Raw genomic sequence first — 18260 nt, forward strand, 5'->3', positions numbered from 1 at the left:
TGGACTGTTAGGTGTGTTGTGTCCAAATTTCGTGTCAATTCATCCAGTGGTTTTTGAGTTCTGTTAATCCCACAAACGAACATTACATTTTTATTTATATAGATTACAATATTAGTAGTGTTATTATATACAGACAATGATTGAATTATCCTGGGAGTTGTAGTTTGGTTAAGGACCTTGTCAAACTACATCTCCCAGGATGCCGTGGCAATTAAAAGTGGTGCCAAACCGCCTTCATTCCCCATTGTGAATGCTCTCGAATACCATTCCACTCACATTTTGCACATTTATTCCTTCCTAACCAAACAGATTCCGCACTCCCTTCCCCATCCAAAAAAATAATGGAAAAGATTATGCAGAGCAAACACAATTCAGCAAAGCGGTGATGTGGAGCCCAGGAATGCCTCCCGATGTATGCTGCAAAGGCATTCTTGATCCAGAGGATTAGTTTGCAAAGCAGAGCAATGCACCAACCCGCTTGGCTCTTGCAAGGCCAGTTGGGCACAAATCCCCATGTGGCTCCAGGTCACAAACCCACAAAACACACTCCTGGTGTGGGAACTGTTTGGCGCATCTGGTCTATGACTCAGCCCATTCTGCCTTTTGCAAGCAAAGCCACTGATTTTTGCAAAGGGGAGGAGGGCCGAATAGCATTGCACGTACTTTACTTACTTAGGCGATCCCTCGTAGTCCAAGGACAGGAGCAGAATTCAAAACGATCTTGACAGATTAGAGAGATGGGCCAAAACTAACAAAATGAAGTTCAACAGTGACAAATGCAAGATACTCCACTTTGGCAGAAAAAATGAAATGCAAAAATACAGAATGGGGGACAATGCCTGGCTTGAGAGCAGTACGTGTGAAAAAGATCTTGGAGTCCTCGTGGACAACAAGTTAAACATGAGCCAACAATGTGATGTGGCGGCAAAAAAAGCCAGTGGGATTTTGGCCTGCATCAATAGGAGCATAGTGCCTAGATCTAGGGAAGTAATGCTACCCCTCTATTCTGCTTTGGTTAGACCACTTTATCTGGAATATTGTGTCCAGTTCTGGGCACCACAATTCAAGAGAGATATTGACAAGCGGGAATGTGTCCAGAGGAGGGCGACTAAAATGATAAAAGGTCTGGAGAACAAGCCCTATGAGGAGCGGCTTAAGGAGCTGGGCATGTTTAGCCTGAAGAAGAGAAGGCTGAGATGAGACATGATAGCCATGTATAAATATGTGAGAGGAAGCCACAGGGAGGAGGAGGGAGCAAGCTTGTTTTCTGCTTCCTTGGAGACTAGGACGCGGAACAATGGCTTCAAACTACAAGAGAGGAGATTCCATCTGAACATGAGGAAGAACTTCCTGACTGTGAGAGCTGTTCAGCAGTGGAACTCTCTGCCCCGGAGTGTGGTGGAGGCTCCTTCTTTGGAAGCTTTTAAGCAGAGGCTGGATGGCCATCTGTCAGGGGTGATTTTGAATGCAATATTCCTGCTTCTTGGCAGAATGGGGTTGGACTAGATGGCCCCGGAGGTCTCTTCCAACTCTTTGATTCTATGATTCTATGATTCTCCAAGGTCAGTGTTCTGTTGGTGGGTCCGTAGGTGACTGTGGAGCCTGATTCTTGATCTGCATCTTCTCCCACAGTTGGAAGGCGGTCCCAGTTGGGGTTCCTCTTGGCACATTACTCCCTTTCGCCCTCCATTCGTGCCTCTTCAAATTCTGCAGCACTGCTGGTCACAGCTGACCTCCAACTGGACCGCTCAAGGGCCAGGGCCAGGGGCGGCTCGTCCATTACGCAAAGTAAGCGGTTGCGGTACACTTTTTTTTTGCCAGGGGCGCAAAAAAAGTGTACTCTAGAACAACAACAGGGAGCTGGAGGATTCCTATAGTACTAAGTCCTGCCACAATAATAATAATCACCACCACAATCACCACAACAACAGGGTGTTGGAGAATACCTATAGTCCCAAGTCCTATCATACATCTAACAAAAACAACAACAACAACAGGTTTGAAGGATTCCTATGGGACTTAGTCCCAACTCTTACTATACATCTAACAACAACAACAATAAAGGGAAATGGGTTGTTGTAGGTTTTTTCAGGCTATATGGCCATGGTCTAGAGGCATTCTCTCCTGACGTTTCGCCTGCATCTATGGCAAGCATCCTCAGAGGTAGTGAGGTCTGTTGGAACTGGAAAAAAAGGGTTTATAATATATCTGTGGAATGACCAGGGTGGGACAAAGAACTCTTGTCTGCTGGAGCTAGGTGTGAAGGTTTCAACTGTAACCAAGGTGTTCAGTTGAAACATTCACACCTGGCTCCAACAAACAAGAGTTCTTTGTCCCACCCTGGTCATTCCACAGATAGATAAACCCAATTTTCCTAGTTCTAACAGACCTCACTACCTCTGAGGATGCTTGCCATAGATGCAGGCGAAATGTCGGGAGAAAATGCCTTTACAACATGTCCATATATCCCGAAAAAACCTACAACAACCCAGTGATTCCGGCCATGAAAGCCTTCGACAATGCAACAACCACACCAAAAAACTGCCAGGCCATCAAATGCTAATCAAGGTGATTAGTTGAAACATTCCCACCTAGCTCCATCAGACAAGAGTTCTTTGTCCCACCCTGGTCATGCCACAGCTATATAAACCCTTTTTCCTACTTCCAACAGACCTCACTACCTCTGAGGATGCTTGCCATAGATGCAGGCGAAACGTCAGGAGAGAATGCCTCTAGAGCATGGCCATATAGCCCGAAAAAACCTACAACAACCCAGTGATTCCAGCCATGAAAGCCTTCGACAATACACCAGAAGCGACTTGCAGTTTCTCAAGTTGCTCCTGATATGAGGGGAAAAAAAGTGACGATTCAGCCTTGAGTCCCAAATCCTGACATGCATGTTGGTAGAAGGAGCGGTGCCAACACGAAGGAGGCCTTGATAGGACCATTCAAAGGACGGATCCTATGAAGACTTGCACCAAATTTTCCGCAACATTATTTGGACGGTTCACCTTGGGCTGGGCCAAATCCCATTCTCTCCTCATCTCCAGCCAATGAAAAAACGAGGCATCTTTCCCAATTCGTCATCTTTTGGCTTCACCTTCCCCGTTCTAAGCAGATTTGGAGATAATTCTGCTACGAACACAATTGAATATAATCCTTTTAAATGCTCTGCAAACTCTTGCAAAAGTGGGAGAGGGGGAAAGCCCGGCAAACATGCATCACAGCCTTATATTTCCCTGAAATGAGCTAAGTATGTGCAGGATGGCACCCTTCAAAGGCCATGGCAAGTCTTGGGAGCACAAGGAGACCCCCAGAGGTCATCTAGGCCAACCCCATTCTTAATTACTATGTAATTAAGCAGGATAAATAATCTGAGAGTTGGAAAGAGTCTCCCAGAGGTCATCTAGTCCAACCCCAGTCATTGCAGGGACCCCCCAGAGGTCATCTAGTCCAGCCCCAGTCATTGCAGGGACCCCCAGAGGTCATCTAGTCCAGCCCCAGTCATTGCAGGGATCCCCCAGAGGTCATCTAGTCCAGCCCCAGTCATTGTAAGGTTCCCTAGAGGCCATCTAGTCCAGCCCCATTTATTACAGGGACTCCCCCCCCCCCCGAGGTCATCTAGTCCAGCCCCATTTATTACAGGGACACCCCCCCCCCAGAGGTCATCTAGTCCAGCCCCAGTCATTGCAGGGATCCCCCAGAGGTCATCTAGTCCAGCCCCAGTCATTGCAGGGATCCCCCAGAGGTCATCTAGTCCTGCCCCATTTATTACAGGGACTCCCCCCCCAGAGGTCATCTAGTCCAACCCCATTCATTGCAGGGACTCAGAGAGGTCATCTAGTGCAGCCCCATTCAGTGCAGGGTCCTCCAGAGGCCATCTAGCCCAGCCCCATTCATTGAAGGGACCCCCAGGGGTAATCTAGTCTAACCCCATTTATTGTAATGTCCCTCAGAGGTCATCTAGTCCAACCTCATTCATTGAAGGGACCCCCAGGAGGAATGTAGTCCAGCCCCATTCATTTGCAGGGTCTCCTATACTCATCAAGTCCAGCCCCATTCATTGCAAGGTTCCCCAGAGGTCACCTAGTCCAACCTCATTCATTGCAGGGTCCCTGAGCGGTCATCTAGTCCAACCTCATTCCTTCCAGGGTCTCCCAGAGGTCATCTAGTTCAACCCTATTTGATGAAGGGTCCCCCCAGAGGTCATCTAGTCCAACCTCATTCCTTCCATGGTCCCCCAGAGGTCATCTAGTCCAACCTCATTCATTGCAGGGTCCCTCAGAGGTCATCTAGTCCAGCCCCATTCAGTGCAGGGTCCCTCAGGAGTCAAATCTAGTCCAACCTCATTTCTTGCAGGGTCCCCCAGAGGTCATCTAGTCCAACCTTATTTGGTGAAGGGTCCCCCAGAGGTCATCGAGTCCAGCCCCAGTCATTGTAAGGTTCCCTGGACACCATCTAATCTAGCCCCATTCATTGCAGGGTCCCTCAGAGGCCATCTAGTCCAACCTCATTCAGTGCAGGGACCCCCAGAGGTCATCTAGTCCAACTCCATTCAGTGTAGGGACCCCGAGCGGTCATCTAATCCAGACCCATTCATTGCAGTGATCCCCAGAGACCATCTAGTCCAGCCCCATTTGTTGCAGGGTCCCCCCCCCCAGAGGCCATCTAGTCCAACCCCATTCATTGCAGGGACCCCAGAGGCCATCTAGTCCAGCCCATTTATTGTAATGTCCCTCAGAGGTAAGCTAGTCCATCCCCAACCATTGCAGTATGCCCCCAGAGGTCATCTAGTCCAATCTCATTCCTTGCAGGGTCCCCGAACAGTCATCTAGTCCATCCCCAACCATTGCAGGGTCCTCCAGAGGGCATCTAGTCCAATCTCATTCCTTGCAGGGTCCCCGAACAGTCATCTAGTCCAGCCCCATTCATTGCAGGGTCCCCCAGAGGTCATCTAGTCCAACCTCATTCCTTGCAGAGTCCCCCAGAGGTCATCTAGTTCAACCCTATTTGGTGAAGGGTCCCCCAGGGGCAATCTAGTCCAACCCCATTTATTGTAATGTTCCTCAGAGGTCATCTAGTCCAACCCCATTCAGTGCAGGGTCCCCCAGAGGTCATCTACTCCAACCTTATTTGGTGAAGGGTCCCCCAGAGGTTATCTAGTCCAATCCCATTCATTGCAGGGACCCCCAGAGGCCATCTAATCCAACCCAAATCATTGTAAGGTTCCCTAGACACCATCTACTCCAGCCCCATTCATTGCAAGGACTCCCAGAGGCCATCTAGTCAAGCCCTAAATATTAAAATATTAAATGCCATTATATTATATTGTATTATATATTTAAGTATTATATATACTTAAATTAAATAATTGAAAATATAAAATAAAATAGGTTAGAATATTTAATAAATCATATACATATATATACATATATACATATATGCATATACATATATATATATATATATGATTTATTATATATTCTATCCTATTTTATTTTATATTTTGAATTATGTCATTGAAACCTTGAATCATGATGTTAAATAGGAATAATATTTTCGGGGTGGGTTTGGATGCCCTCGCGGGGCCCCTTTCCCCTTGTAGGCAGGCAGGGGAGGGAGGGCCTTGCCCAGGCCGAGGATGAGTCAGAAGGGGAGGGCTTGGCTCCAGGCGAGTCCCGTTGAAAAACCCCGCCCTGGCCCGGCTCCCCTTCGCTCTCTCTCGGATCCGCTTCTGCTGCTGCTGCTGCTCTTCCTCCTGCTCCTCCGGCTGGGTGAGTGAATGGTCCCCCCTTTACCCTTAATCCGGAGTCACTCCGGATTCAAGACCCCCCAGCCCTCCCTCTGCTTCCCTGCAAGAACTCGCACCCCCTTCCCCTTCTCCCTCCCGACTCTCAGGGCGGGGCTTGCGTCTACACTCTCCTTAATCCGGAGTCACTCCCGATTCAGCCCCTCTCTCCAAACCCAAAGGTATTGTCCTGTATTATTATTTTTATTGGTCCTTAAACAGCCTGCATTCCATTCGTTTGGGGACGATTTCCAACCTTGAATCCGGAGTCACTCTGAATTGGGACCGGATTGCGTCTACACGCTCCTCAATCCGGTGTCACTCCCGATTCAGCCCTTCTGCTTCCCCACAAGAAGTCGGACCCGCGGGCAGCACCCCTTCCCCTTCTCCCTCCCGACTCCCAGGGCGGGGTTTGCGTCTACACTCTCCTTAATCCGGAGTCACTCCCGATTCAGCACCTCTCTCCAAACCCAAAGGTTCTTTCCTGTATTATTATTTTTATTGGTCCTTAAACAGCCTCCATTCCATTCGTTTGGGGACGATTTCCAACCTTGAATCCGGAGTCACTCTGAATTGGGACCGGATTGCGTCTACACGCTCCTCAATCCGGAGTCACTCCCGATTCTGCTTCCCTGCAAGAAGTCGCACCCTTCTTGCAGGGCAGCAACCCTTCCCCTTTTCCCTCCCCACAGTCAGGGCGGGGTTTCCGTCTACACGCTCCTTAATCCGGAGTCACTCCCGATTTAGCCCCTCTTTCCAAACCCAAGGGCTCTTTCATGTATTATTATTATTATTATTAATTGTTATTATTAATTGTTATTATTAATTGTTATTTAAAATGCCTGCATTCCAGTCGTTTGGGGGAGATTTCCAACCTTGAATCCGGAGTCACTCCGAATTGGGACCGGATTGCGTCTACACGCCCCTTAATCCGGAGTCACTCCCGATTCAGCACCTCTCCAAACCCAAAGACTCTTTCATTATATCATCGTTTGGGGAGATTTCAAACCTTGAATCCGGAGTCACTCCGAATTGGGACCGGATTGCGTCTACACGCCCCTTAATCCGGAGTCACTCCCGATTCAGCCCCTCTCCAAACCCAAAGGCTCTTTCATTATATCATCGTTTGGGGAGATTTCCAACTTTGAATCCGGAGTCACTCCGAATTGGGACCGGATTGCGTCTACACGCTCCTCAATCCGGAGTCACTCCCGATTCAGCCCCTCTCTCCAAACCCAAAGGCTCTTTCATTATATCATCGTTTGGAGAGATTTCCAACCTTGAATCCGGAGTCCCTTCGAATTGGAACCGGATTATATGAGTCTACACTGCACACATGTACAAATTGAAGGGGACCCCAATAGGGAATCCCAATATTAATCCTGAGCAGTTCTTGGGGAAGTTACCTAGACCTTTTCTACACTGCCATATAAAAGACAGATTGCCTTGAACCGGATTATATGAGTCTACACTGCACACAAACACATACTAATTAATTAAAGGGAACCCCAATAGGGAATCCCTATATTAATCCTGACCAGTTCTTGGGGAAGTTACCTAGGCCCCATCTACACTGCCGTACAAAAGACGGTTTGCCCTGAACCGGATTATATGAGTCCATACAGCCATATAATCCAGTTCAACGCAAGTTTAATCCGGATTGTATATGGAAGTGTAGGAAAAAAAAGTGGGGAGTCTACCTAAAAGTTGTATGGGAGGAAAAGGGTGTGTCTGATCTATCTGCACCGCTTGGGGCGTTTTGGAATTTCTAATCCGGAGTCACTCCCGATTCACCTCCTCTCTCCAAACCCAAAGGCTCTTTCCTGTATTATTATTGTTGATATTGTGATTATTGTTATTGCTATTTAAACAGCCTGCATTCCATTCTTTTGTGGAGATTTCCAGCCCTGAATCCGGAGTCACTCCGGATCTGAACCGGATTAAGGGAATCCCGATATTAACCCTGACCAGTTCTTGCACTCCATCTACACTGGCATATAAAAGACAGATTGCCCTGAACCGGATTATATGAGTCAACAATGACACATAATCCGGTTCAAATAAAATTTGATCCGGATTATATATGGAAGTGTAGGAAAAAAGGTGGGGAGTCTATCTAAAAGTTATATGGGAGGAAAAGGGTGTGTCTCATCTATCTATCACCGCTTGGGGCGTTTTGAGTTTCTAATCCGGAGTCACTCCGGATTCAGCCCTTCTTCAATCCGGAGTCACACCGGATTCAGCCCCCTTCTTTGATTTATTTTTTAAACCCAGTTTGAATTCAAATAAAAAAAGGAGACAGAGGAGCTGGATCCAAAGTCACTCCGGATTAAAGTGGCCCTGAAATCAAATTTAATCCGGATTGTATATGGAAGTGTAGAAAAAAAAAGGTGGGGAGTCTATCTAAAAGATATATGGGAGGAAAAGGGTGTGTCTGATCTATCTATCTGCACCGCTTGGGGCGTTTTGAGTTTCTAATCCGGAGTCACTCCGGATTCAGCCCTTCTTCAATCCGGAGTCACACCGGATTCAGCCCCCCTCTTTGATTTATTTTTTAAAACCAGTTTTTGCATTCAAATAAAAAAAAAAGGCAGAGAGAGAGGAGCTGAATCTGGAGTCACTCCGGATTAAAGTGGGCCTGAATCCGGAGTGACTCCGGATTAGAAACTCAAAACAGATAAATAGATGGATAGACCCACCCTTTTCATAAATTTTAGGGAGACTTACCTCCAACATTTTCTTCACCTCTAAATAAAATCCGGATTATTTGCTTTGAACTGGATTATGTGGCAGTGTGGACTCATATAATCCGGTTCAGGTCAATCTGGATTTTATATGGTTAGTGTAGATGGGGGCCTAGGTAACTTCAGGATTAATATAGGGATTCCCTATTGGGGTTGCCTTCGATTTGTATGTGTGTGTGTACATGTGTGTGTTTGTGTGATCCTGTCAGAAACTTAATGAGATCTCTCTTGGAAAACTCTTGCAAAATGTGCTATGAGTTTTTGCAATTCATGTTTTGTGCTCTCAATTTGTATGTGTGTGTACATGTGTGTGTTTGTGTGATCCTGTCAGAAACTTAATGAGATCTCTCTTGGAAAACTCTTGCAAAATGTGCTATGAGTTTTTGCAATTCATGTTTTGTGTTCTCAATTTGTATGTGTGTGTACATGTGTGTGTTTGTGTGATCCTGTCAGAAACTTAATGAGATCTCTCTTGGAAAACTCTTGCAAAATGTGCTATGAGTTTTTGCAATTCATGTTTTGTGTTCTCAATTTGTATGTGTGTGTACATGTGTGTGTTTGTGTGATCCTGTCAGAAACTTAATGAGATCTCTCTTGGAAAACTCTTGCAAAATGTGCTATGAGGTTTTGCAATTCATGTTTTATGCTCTCAATTTGTATGTGTGTGTACATGTGTGTGTTTGTGTGATCCTGTCAGAAACTTAATGAGATCTCTCTTGGAAAACTCTTGCAAAATGTGCTATGAGTTTTTGCAATTCATGTTTTGTGTTCTCAATTTGTATGTGTGTGTACATGTGTGTGTTTGTGTGATCCTGTCAGAAACTTAATGAGATCTCTCTTGGAAAACTCTTGCAAAATGTGCTATGAGTTTTTGCAATTCATGTTTTGTGTTCTCAATTTGTATGTGTGTGTACATGTGTGTGTTTGTGTGAGCCTGTCAGAAACTTAATGAGATCTCTCTTGGAAAACTCTTGCAAAATGTGCTATGAGTTTTTGCAATTCATGTTTTGTGTTCTCAATTTGTATGTGTGTGTACATGTGTGTGTTTGTGTGATCCTGTCAGAAACTTAATGAGATCTCTCTTGGAAAACTCTTGCAAAATGTGCTGTGAGGTTTTGCAATTCATGTTTTGTGATAGAATAGTGAAAAATAATAAAAATATGTAAATTTAATTGTGATTTAAAAAAATAAAATATTCCAAAATATAACCTACACTACTGGGGTGGGTGAGTTGCAAAGAAAAACCACAAAAGCCCCTTACTGAGTTGTCTTATGGCAGCAAAATAATAATAATAATAATAATAATAATAATAATAATGTGCAAAGGTGCATAGGATTCAATGGGGAAAAGGAGCCTTGTTGTCTGCAGTGCTTTTGGGTGTGGCAACTAAGCAAAGAGACTGTTGCCTTCTGGACTTCCCTTTATCTCTCTGTATTGCAAGAAGAAGAAAGGAACTGGATTTTCAAGTCAATTTATGGCAATTTCTTAAGTGTTTTCTTAGGTGGTTTTGCTCATATTGATCTCCCATCCCTGTGTGCCTTATGTGCTTTTGGGTTGCTTCTTGGTGACCCCATGGAAATTTATTTGTATTTATTTATTATTTATATTTATTTTATTTATATATTATATTTATTTTATTTTATTTATTTATTATTTATATTTACTTTATTTATATTTACTTATTTATTATTTATATTTATGTTATTTGTGTTTATTTATTATTTATTATTTATATTTATTTTATTTCTATTTATTTATTATTTATGTTTATTTTATTTTTATTTATCATTTATGTTTATTTTATTTGTATTTATTTATTTATTATTTTATTTTTATTTATTTGTTATTCATATTTATTTTATTTCTATTTATTTATTATTTATATTTATTTTATTTGTATTTATTTATCATTTATATTTATTTTATTTCTATTTATTTATTATTTATTATTTATATTTATTTTACTTGTATGTATTATTATTTATGTTTATTTTATTTTATTTGTATTTATTTATTATTTATTTTTATTTTATTTCTATTTATTTATTATTTCTATATTTATTATTTATATTTATTTTATATTTATTTATTATTTATATTTATTTTATATTTATTTATTATTTCTATTTATTTATTATTTCTATTTATTTTATTTGTATTTATGTATTATTTATATTTATTTTAATTTGTATTTATCTTTTATTTATTTTATTCCATTTTATCTACTTACCTCGTAGATTCCAGGGTTTTACAAGGTCCTTTGCCTTCTCTGTCAAACTACAACTCCCATTATTCCACAGCATTGAGCCTTAGCAATCTAAGTGGTGAAAAACCACATTCATTCTACAATGTAGAGGCACCATTGGGCATCATGCAACTACAACTCCCATTATTCCACAGCATTGCACCTTAGCAATCCAAGTATCATGAAACTGCAACTCCCATTATTCACCAGTACTGAGCCTTAGCAATCCAAATGGTGCAAAACCATATTTATTCTATAGTGTAGATGCACCATTGGGCATCATGCAACTACAACTCCCATTATTCCACAGCATTGCGCCTTAGCAATCCAAATGGTGCAAAACCGCATTCTTTCTACAGTGTAGATGCACCATTGGGCATCATGCAACTACAGCTTCCATTATCCCATAGCATTTTTCTACAATGTAGACGCACCATTGGACATCATGCAACTACAACTCCCATTATTCCACAGCATTGAGCCTTAGCAATCCAAGTGGTGCAAAATCACATTCGTTAGACAGTGTAGAGGCCCCTTATCTCTTTCTCCATGTGCCTGATGTGGGGTCAGCCAGGGTGGGGCCAGCCGAAACGTGGCGGCGCATGGTTTTGCAACATGGGGTGGCGCATGCTTTGCTCCCTTAGCAGCTTCCTTCCTCTTGGTGCCCCTGGGTGTTGCAACGCAGCCTTGGCAATAAATCCAACGTTCAAGAACCGTTGGGCGTGTGTGAGAGTGTTCCTTGAGCATCGGTGTCTGGCACGGAAGCGCACGCTGCAGATGGAAGCGCACCGATGATTAATGCCACATTAATTCTCTCCCACCCCCCTTTTTTGGGCCTGGGTTTTACCACTCATCCCAGCCTGTGGTTTCCGTGCCAAGCCTGGGTGTGTCTCTTTTCTTCTTCTTTCTTCTTCATGTGCAAAGAGCCAGCCACACCCTGCATGCTTTGGGGGGGGGGGGGGGCATGTCTGGAGTTTGGCTCCTTGCGCACTGAGTCACAACTCATTCCCTTTTCCTCTCTTCCTTCCCTCTCTTCCTCCCCTTCTCTTGTTTTTCCCCACCTCTTCCTTTCTCTATTCTTTCCCTCTGTTTCCCCTTCTTTTTCCTTCTTTCGCTTTCTTTTCATCTCTGTCTCTTTCCTTTCCTCCTCTTCTACCTGTCTGTATGTCATTCTTTCCATCTCTCTCTCTCTTCTGTTTCTTCTTTCTCTTTCTTTCCTTCTGTCTGTATGACTTCCGTTCTTTATCCTCTCTCTTTCTTTCTTTCTCTCTTCCACTCTTTCCTTCTTTCTCTCTCTTCTTTCTTTCTTTCTTTCTTTCCTTTCTTTCTTTCCTTTCTTTCTCTTTCTCTTTTCAATTCTCTCTTTCTTCCACTCTTTCCTTCCTTCTCTCTCTTCTGTCTGTCTGTCTTTCTTTCTTTCTTTCTTTCTTTCTTTCTTTCCTTTCTTTCTTTCTCTTTCTCTTTTCAATTCTCTCTTTCTTCCACTCTTTCCTTCTTTCTCTCTCTTCTTTCTTTCTTTCTTTCTTTCTTTCCTTTCTTTCTCTTTCTCTTTCCAATTCTCTCTTTCTTCCACTCTTTCCTTCTTTCTCTCTCTTCTTTCTTTCTTTCTTTCTTTCTTTCTTTCTTTCTTTCTTTCTTTCTTTCCTTCCTTCCTTCCTTTCTTTCTCTTTCTCTTTTCAATTCTCTCTTTCTTCCACTCTTTCCTTCCTTCTCTCTCTTCTGTCTGTCTTTCTTTCTTTCTTTCTCTCTTTCTCTATCTTTCTCTTGAATTCTCTCTTCTTCCACTCTTCCCTTCCTCCCCTTCCTTTTGTTTTTCTGTCTGTCTGTCTTTCTTTTTCTCTCTTCCACTCTTTCCTTCTTTCTCTCTCTTCTGTCTGTCTTTCTTTCTTTCTTTCTTTCTTTCTTTCTCTCTTCCACTCTTTCCTTCTTTCTCTCCCTTCTGTCTGTCTTTCTTTCTTTCTTTCTTTCTTTCTTTTCATTCTTTCTTTCTCTATCTTTCTCTTTTCAATTCTCTCTTCTTCCACTCTTCCCTTCCTTCTGTTTTTCTGTCTTTCTGTCTGTCTGTCTTTCTTTTTCTCTCTTCCACTCTTTCCTTCTTCCTCTCTCTTCTGTCTGTCTGTCTTTCTTTCTTTATCTTTCTCTTACTTTCTCTTTTCATTTCCCTCTTTCTTCCACTCTTTCCTTCCTTCTTTCTTTCTTTCTTTCTTTCTTTCTCTCTTCCACTCTTTCCTTCTTTCTCTCCCTTCTGTCTTTCTTTCTTTCTTTCTTTTCATTCTTTCTTTCTCTATCTTTCTCTTTTCAATTCTCTCTTTCTTCCACTCTTTCCTTTCTTCTCTCTCTTCTGTCTTTCTTTCTTTCTTTCTTTCTCTCTCTCTCTTCTGTCTTTCTTTTTTTCTTTTCATTCTTTCTTTCTCTATCTTTCTCTTTTCATTTCTCTCTTTCTTCCACTCTTTCTTTCTTCCTTCCTTCCTTCCACTCTTTCCTTCTTTCTCTCTCTTCTGCATTTCTTTCTTTTCTTTCTTTCTCTTTCTCTATCTTTCTCTTTTCAATTCTCTTTTCACTCTTTCCTTCTTTCTCTCTCTTCTGCTTTTCTCTCTCTCTCTTCATTTATCTCTTTCTTCCACTCTTTATTTCTTTCTTTCTCTCTCTTCTGCCGTTCTTTCTTTCTTTCTCTTTCTCTTTTCATTTTTCTCTTTCTTCCACTCTTTCCTTCTTTCTCTGTCTTCTGTCTGTCTGTCTTTATCTCTCACTCTCTCTTCTGCCTCTTTATTTCTGCTTCTCCTTTCTCTCTTCTCATGTATCTCTTTCTTCTACTCTCTTTTCTGTCTCTTCTCCTTCTTCCTCTCCCTCTCTCTCTCCAGGGCTGTGGCCTTCTTGATTTTAGTGGACTGCAAATCCCAGCATGCCTTATGTCTGCTGGGAGGCGTAGTCCCTTCCACATCTGGAAGCCTGCGCCTCCTCCTTGCGCAATGCTCTAACCAAACCCGACAGCATTGCCAAAGTGCATTAAATAATCAAAAGGAGGGAACGGCTGCCAAGTCTTTTTCTCCTGCTTTCAAACTTAATTAAATTCTGCTGCTGGAGAAAGAGGAGGAGGGGTTGGGGTTGATTTTGTCATTTGGGAGTTGTAGTTGCTGGGATTTATAGTTCGCCTACAATCAAAGAGCATTCTGAACTCCACCAACAATGGAATTGAACCAAACTTGGCACACAGAACGCCAGTTCAAAGTACTGGGAAGGTTTGGTAGGTGTCGATCTTGACTTTGGGAGTTGTAGTTTACCTATATCCAGGGACCACTGTGGATGCAAACAATGATAGATCTGGACCAAACTTGGCAGGGATACTCAATATGCCCAAATGTGAACACTACTTGAATTTGGAAAAAATAGACCTTGGGAGCTATAGTTGCTGGGATTTATAGTTCACCTACAATCAAAGAGCATTCTGAACTCTACCAATAATGGAATTGAACCAAACTTGGCACACAGTTCTCCCATGACCAACAGAAAATACTGGAAAGGTTTGGTGGGCATTGACCTTGACTTTGGGAGTTGTAGTTCACCTACATCCAGAGAACACTGTGGACGCAAACAATGATAGATCTGGATCAAACTTGGCAGGGATACTCAATATGCCCAAATGTGAACACTACTTGAGTTTGGGGAAAATAGACCTTGACATTTGGGAGTTGTAGTTGCTGGGATTTATAGTTCACCTACAATCAAAGAGCACTCTGAACTCCACCAATGATGGAATTGAACCAAACTTGGCGCATTACCAACAAGGCCAACAAGTACCCAATATGCCCAAATGTGAACACTGGTGGAGTTTGGGGAAAATAAACCTTGACATTTGGGAGTTGTAGTTGCTGGGATTTATAGTTCACCTACAGTCAAAGAGCACTCTAAACCCAACCCACAATGGATGTGCACCAAACGTAGCACACTACCAACAAGGCCAACGAGTACCCAATATGTCCTGTGAACACTACTTGAGTTTGGAGAAAATAGACCTTGATATTTGGGAGCTGTAGTTGCTGGGATTTATAATTCACCTACAATCAAAGAGCATTCTGAACTCCACCAATGATGGAATTGAACCAAACGTGGCACACAGAACTCCAGTTCAAAATACTGGAAAGGTCTGGTAGGCGTTGACCTTGTGTTTGGGAGTTGTAGTTCACCTATATCCAGAGAATGCTGTGGATGCAAACAATGATAGATCTGGACCAAACTTGACACGAATCCTCAATATGCCCAAATGTGAACACTACTTGAGTTTGGGGAAAATAGACCTTGACATTTGGGAGTTGTCGTTGCTGGGATTTATAGTTCACCTACAATCAAAGAGCATTCTGAACTCCACTAATGATGGAATTGAACCAAACTTGGGTACCCAGATTTCCTGGGTTATTTGGAAAAGTCAGTTTTCTATTTGTACAAAATGCATAAGCTTGTGGGTGAACTACAACTCCCATCATGCCAGGTTCACCGTGAAAAATGCCATCAGTACTTAAACTTTGTTATGTTGGCCAAGTTTGCTCTGATTGCATCATTAGAGGGGTTCAGTGTGCTCTCTGACTGCAGGGTAAACTACAACTCCCACTATGGTGAGCCAGTCCCCGCCAACCCCCTCCAGTAGGTTGAGTTAGTCATGGGGGTTCTGTGTGCCAAGTTTGGCCCAGGTCCATCATCAGTGGTCCATTCTCTTATTGTGGGTGAACTACAACTCCCAGAAAGGAAGGTCAGTTCCCCCCAAACCCCTCCAGTAATCAATTTTTGGCATATCAGTTTTGTGTGCCAAGTGTGGTTGGTGTTTGGGTTCACAATGCTCTCTGGATGTAGGTGAACTACAATTCCCTCAAATCAAGATGAATTTCCCCCAAAGACCTCCAGTATTTTTTGCTGGTCATGGGGGCTTCGTGTGCCAAGTTTGGTCCAATTCCATCTTTGGTGGAGTTCAGAGTGCTCATTGATTACAGGTGAACTATAACTCCCAGTACCTACAACTCCTACAACTCCAAAATGTCCAGGCCAATTCCCCTCAAAACCCACCAGTATTCAAACTTGGGCATATCAGGTATGCATGCCAAGTTTGGTCCAGATCTATCATTGTTTGGATTCCTTGTTTGGATGTAGGTGAACTACAACTCCCATAAATCCCTGCAAAGACCTCCAGTATTTATTTTTTTTTTGGTTGGGCATGAGGGGTTCTATGTGCCAAGTTAGTTCCAAGTCCATCGTTGGTGGGGTTCAGAGTGCTCATTGATTACAGGTGAACTATAAATCCCAATACCTACCATCCCAGTCCAGATCCATCATTGTTTGCATTCCTTGTTTGGATGTAGGTGAACTAAAAACTCCCATAAATCCCTGCAAAGACCTCCAGTATTTTTTTTTCTTGGTCATAGTCTTGGTCTGTGTGCCAAGTTAGTTCCAAGTCCATCGTTGGTGAGGTTCCGAGTGATCTGAGATTGCAGGTGAACTATAAATCCCAGTACCTACAACTCCAAAATGTCCTGACCAATTCTCTTCAAAATCCACCAGTATTCAAATTTGAGCATATCAGGTATGCATGCCAAGTTTGGTCCAGATCTATCATTGTTTGGATTTCTTGTTTGGATGTAGGTGAACTACAACTCCCATAAATCCCTGCAAAGACCTCCAGTATTTATTTATTTTTTTGGTTGGGCATGAGGGGTTTTATGTTCCAAGTTAGTTGCAAGTCCATCATTGGTGGGGTTCAGAGTGCTCGTTGATTACAGGTGAACTATAAATCCCAGTACCTACAATCCCAGTCCAGATCCATCATTGTTTGCATTCCTTGTTTGGATGTAGGTGAACTAAAAACTCCCATAAATCCCTGCAAAGACCTCCAGTATTTTTTTTTCTTGGTCATGGTCTTGGTCTGTGTGCCAAGTTAGTTCCAAGTCCATCGTTGGTGAGGTTCAGAGTGATCTGAGATTGCAGGTGAACTATAAATCCCAGTACCCACAACTCCAAAATAACCTGACCAATTCTCTTCAAAATCCACCAGTATTCAAATTTGAGCATATCAGGTATGCATACCAAGTTTGGTCCAGATCTATCATTGTTTGGATTCCTTGTTTGGATGTAGGTGAACTACAACTCCTATAAATCCCTGCAAAGACATCCAATATATTTTTTTCTTGGTCATGGGGGTGGTTGTATGTGCCAAGTTAGTTCCAAGTCCATCGTTGGTGGGGTTCAGAGTGATCTGAGATGCCAAAGTACCGTTTGTAGCATCCTTCTGTCATTGGTTTGCCTTCTTCTCCACCCGCAACCCCTCCAGGTGTGTCTAGATCTGCTGGATGGGGATGCTGGGATGCGTAGTCCACCTGGAACACATTGGAAAGCGAGGAGGTTTTGGGATGAGAGTACCTATGTGGGGGGACTGCCTGTAACTGGCACTTTGTGGTGGAGGAATTTGGGAAGGTCCTTCAGTTCTTGCGTCACCTCCAGGAATGGAATGGATCCATCCAAATTCCTCGGAATCGCACCCTTCTGATGATATTTAGATAGTGTGAGGTCGGAATGAGAAGTGGAGAGGAATGGATGCCTTTGCTTGCTTTTTTTCCACCAGATTTCTCTTGTTTTCCAGCATGGGTTTTTCCTAAGCCAGCCTTGCAAAACCAGAATCTCAAGTTACTAGACCTCAAGGACTTCCCTTTCCTTCTTGTTTACTTCCTTTAGGGCTTTTAGACCTTTTAGGGCTATGATTGGATCATTTTATCCCAATGGATGCAAATACTCTAACGATCTTGGAGCTAAGCAGGGCCAGCCTTGGTTTGTTTTTGGATGGGAGACCATTTCCGAGGATGGGAGACCATTTCCTATGCATCAGTAGGAGCATAGTGCCTAGATCTAGGGAAGTCATGCTCCCCATGCTCTATTCTGCCTTGGTTAGACAATAATACTAATAATAATAGAGAGATGGGCCAAAACTAACAAAATGAAGTTCAACAGGGACAAATGCAAGAGACTCCACTTAGGCAGAAAAAACGAAATGCAAAGAGACAGAATGGGGGACATTGATGCCTGGCTCCAGAGCAATACGTGTGAAAAGGGTCTTGGAGTCCTCGTGAATAACAAGTTAAACATGAGCCAGGAATGTGATGTGGCGGCAAAAAAAGCCAATGGGATTTTGGCCTGCATCAAGAGGAGCCTAGTGTCTAGATCTAGGGAAGTCATGCTCCCCATGCTCTATTCTGCCTTGGTTAGACCACACCTGGAATATTGTGTCCAATTCTGGGCACCACAATTCAAGAGAGATATTGACAAGCTGGAATGTGTCCAGAGGAGGGCGACTAAAATGATCAAGGGTCTGGAGAACAAGCCCTATGAGGAGCGGCTTAAGGAGCTGGGCATGTTTAGCCTGAGGAAGAGAAGGCTGAGAGGAGATATGATAGCCATATATAAGAATATGAGAGGAAGTCATAGGGAGGAGGAAGCAAGCTTCCT

General features: G+C 43.1%; 1 protein-coding gene across 1 annotated transcript in view; it reads left to right on the forward strand.

Annotated features, from left to right (window-relative positions):
• Positions 1 to 5748: 5748 nt before the first annotated feature.
• The window catches only part of ANXA2 (annexin A2), a 55893-nt gene continuing 43381 nt past the window's right edge, over positions 5749 to 18260 (forward strand). The window contains exon 1 of the mRNA XM_067471242.1: positions 5749 to 5774. The gene's annotated coding sequence lies outside the window, so the exon portion shown is untranslated. The remainder of the gene's footprint in view (positions 5775 to 18260) is intronic.

This window comes from Anolis sagrei, chromosome 9 (assembly GCF_037176765.1).
Source record: "Anolis sagrei isolate rAnoSag1 chromosome 9, rAnoSag1.mat, whole genome shotgun sequence".
Taxonomy (NCBI): Eukaryota; Metazoa; Chordata; class Lepidosauria; order Squamata; family Dactyloidae; genus Anolis; species Anolis sagrei.